Raw genomic sequence first — 4,250 nt, forward strand, 5'->3', positions numbered from 1 at the left:
AAACGTCTAGAATTGCATTCTACAGGGCTTTCTTAACATTTTAGTGTTATATTAATTTGCTACTTGTTAACCTTGACTTCTAACCTTTTCCAAGTTTAAAATTATTGTCAGATTTCTACATGGCATAAATTCAATTAAGCCAAATTGTAAGATGAAGTTATACATACTATATGCCTTTTACATATAATATGTAACTTTATATATAACATATTTTGCATGTAATATAAAATATATACAAATATAAAACACAAAATGTACTCAGATATCACTTACAAAAAGTAGCTATTTAATATAAATACAACTATATATATACATATATAAATACAATTATATGTATATATATACACACATATATATATTCCAAAATTCTACATATATAATACCCAAGATAAACAAACAGGCGAGCCTTTACAGGAATAAAAAAATGAAACATCAAAAATGGACTGCTTTTCTAAATATACCTTACCAAAAATTAAATTGCAAACAAAAAAACTGAATAAATTTCTTAATGTATAAAAAAAAGAGGCAAAAATTCTAAAATATAATCATTATAATCATCATCAGTGATAAATGCTAACCTCCTTCATATGTTAATAGTTCTAATGAATCAGTAAGAAAAGATGGCAATCACAATAGAAAAACGAGATGAATAAAATTTTGTTAATAGGGAATAAGAACTGAACAAAGAAAAAGTTAAATAAATAAACCAAAAATTACCTTTCCTCAAACACAATGAACTATAAGCTAAAAACAACAAAGCAAGAGTTTTTAGCTATAATTTGAGAAAAAAATTAAGGCTGTTAATTCATTATTTTATGATATAAATTTATACCATATTTCTGAAGGGTTATTTGGCAATAAGCACCAAAAGTTTTTTAAAATGTATGTATCTCCTCAGGAAATAGCCAAACATGTGAGAAACAGGTAAAAAAGAATGCTTAAAAATTTGAGTTTTGTTTGGTTTGCTTGTGTTAAACATAGGGAATTTTGGAAACAATCTAGATGTCTTAAAATAGGAGATTTTAAAATATATTATATTAATATTATATATTATAATATATTATATATTATATTAATATTTAATACACATTAATATATATATTTAAGGTGCAGTGACTTTATATATATTATATATATCATTTTGTATATATACAAATATACACATATATTATGTGATTTATTACATATATTATAATATATTAATATTTAATATACTAATATATTTTATATATATTTAAAGTGCAGTGCCTTTATGTGATAAAATGATGCTATTAATTCATGGAATGATGTTCACAATATATTGTTCAGAAAAAAATAAAATGAAAATAAAACAAAGTAATATGTATATTACGATCCCATGGAAAATGATGGATGGATGTACATTGATTATTCACAGGTCATCTCTGCATATTGAAATTATAGATAAGTTCACCTTCATATTAACCCATATATTCTATATTCTAAATAATAAGTTTTATTTTATACATTTTGTTAAATAATAATTTACTATTTAGAACATAGAACTTCTAAAGATGTCAAGTTGTTGTAAATCTTTACTTTTCGAGAACATAAAAAATGAGAAAAATCAGTAAATATTAAAAGCCTATGCTTTGTGGAGTTATACAAAGTATAATTATACATAGTGTAATTGAGAAATTAAGATTACAAATCAATAATACAATAGGGTAGAAGAAAAGTACTGTATGAGTGAATATATCAGTCAGGACATTTTTGCTTTAAGAAACTGAAGAGTGTTTGAATGTTCTTAAGCAGAAGGAAGGAAGGAAGGAAGGAAGAAAAGAAAGAAAGAAAGAAAGAAAGAAAGAAAGAAAGAAAGAAAGAAAGAAAGAAAGAAAGAAAGAAAGAAAAGAAAAATTATTTGCTTTCACAACTGAGAAGGGCAGAAGTACAGCTGATTTTAAGGATGACTGTAAAGGACTTAAAAGCAGCTAAACCTGGACCCTGTTTCTGTCTGTGTGATATTCATTGTCTAATGTCAGCTTCTTCATGTGGTGGTAGCAGGAAATGGTCCTAAGTAGCTTAGGGCTCATACCCATATAACTCCATTAAGAGAACCAAAGTTTAAAAAAATATTCTGACTGGTTGAATTATGTTATACCCATACCTTATAGTCCAGGGTGTGGGTTAACATGATTGGCACTTCCTGCTGTTAAAAAAAAAAAATCTAACTCTTGTTAAAATGGTAAAGAAGACTTTATTTGGGACTATCGTGATAGGTGTCAAGACAACCACAATAGGGGGGAGAGTTTGGGGCTCAACTCAATACAGCAAAGACAGCTGGGATTCAGAGTCAGCAAGCAGAGGGAGTCACTGGATGAAAAATTATGAAGAGAAGACATCAAACATAGAGGAATTCTTGCCAAACCCACCTCACAGGTTTCTTGCTGTAGACAGGCCAGGATGATCAGATACCAAGGATTGGGAGATTCTCAATAAACTGACTGAGCAGAATTCCTGCTCAGTCTTTGTCACTGCTAAACACAAAGCGTGGAAAGAAGGAGCAGGATAGGAAACAGAATTTTGTTCAAAACAAATAAGTATTTAAATACCATAGTACAACTCATTGGAAGCTTATAAGAAATCAGTCATGGAAAAGACTACTTAAAGTTTAACGGTTTAAAGAAAAGATGAGTATGAAATTGATATTGAAAATTAATCAACTTCTTATAGACAGAGATGAACACAGGGAAGAAGTTATTGATAAGGAAGTAAGTTGATAAGAAAGAAAAGCAGGAGAAATGAGTCTGTGTGGGAGTAAGTTCAACAGTTTAGCTGCGGTGCCACATTTGTGTAGGGAATTTATAAAAGATAGACTGTAGAAGGGAGTTAAAGATGGAATGTCGCATAGCATGAAATTCCAATACAAGAGTCTGAACCTGATCTGACTTCTCAAGCCAGGACACTCATATCTCCAAGACAATGTGGTGGTGCCAGGGTTGCTTGGATGCACAGGACTAGTACAGCACACCTTCCTAGACACCAAAATTACTTCAAGATTTGGAATGGAATGTCAGGCTATTGAATCAGGAAGTATTTTGAATTATTTCAATATTACAAATATTGATAGTATGTAGAAAAGAATAACAGGCTGAATTTTAAAAATACCAAATAAGATTTGGGGAAGGTCACTAAATATTTTGCCCTCAGGACAAATTTTGCCCCTCTCATGTGCCACTTGGGTGGAAATTCTTGAGAACCCTGCTGCACTCCACAGGAAACTTTCAAGGACATGTGGGCGTGCAAGTGGCATGAAGAAAAAAATGGTATTATGTGAAGATTAATATAGTAACAATTTGTCACCTCTTTTTGCCTGTCACAATACAGGATAGAATAATGCTGATGATTAAGAAGATACAACCATGAACCATCACAGACACTCTTCCTTTCCCACTCCAAGTCTTACATGGCAAGAGAAGCAGTTATGTGATGAGTGAGCAATTCTTCATTCCCTCCAATTTCAACAAGAATTCACTTTCTCTTTGGAATGCCAAAAAAAAAAAAAATTAGAGGAAACTGATTTTAAGAGTTGATTAAAAATCTAAAACTGGACTAAGAAGATGTGGTCCATATATACAATGGAATATTACTCAGCCATCAGAAAGAACGATTACACAACATTTGCAGCAACATGGACGGGACTGGAGGAGATTACGCTAAGTGAAATAAGTCAAGCAGAGAAAGACAATTATCATATGGTTTCACTCATTTATGGAACATAAGAAATAGGAAGATTGGTAGGAGAAGGAAGGGAAGAATGAAGGGGGGTAAACAGAGGGGGGTAATGAACCATGAGAGACTGTGGACTCTGGGAAACAAACTGAGGGCTTCAGAGGGGAAGGGGGTGGGGGATTGGGATAGGCCGGTGATGGGTATTAAGGAGGGCACATATTGCATGGTGCAGTGGGTGTTATACGCAAATAATGAATCATGGAACATTGCATCAAAAACTGGGGATGTACTGTATGGTGACTAATATAACAAAATAAAAATTATAAAAGAAAAAAATCTAAACCTTTGGGTGCAATTCTGATGCCATCTCTGAAGAAAAATAATATAGAATTCAAAGAAGTTATAAGGAAAGGTAGCTAAAATCGAAAATGTGCAAAAATTTTCATATGATGAAATGGGATTCATCAACCTCAAAAAGTAATTGAAAGGGACATAATTGAATTCTATAAAAGGCTGAAAATGACCTAAAGAGGTAATAGATTCTGGAACAAAATAACATC

Source organism: Ursus maritimus, unplaced genomic scaffold (genome assembly GCF_017311325.1).
Source record: "Ursus maritimus isolate PB19 unplaced genomic scaffold, ASM1731132v1 scaffold_3, whole genome shotgun sequence".
Lineage (NCBI taxonomy): Eukaryota > Metazoa > Chordata > Mammalia > Carnivora > Ursidae > Ursus > Ursus maritimus.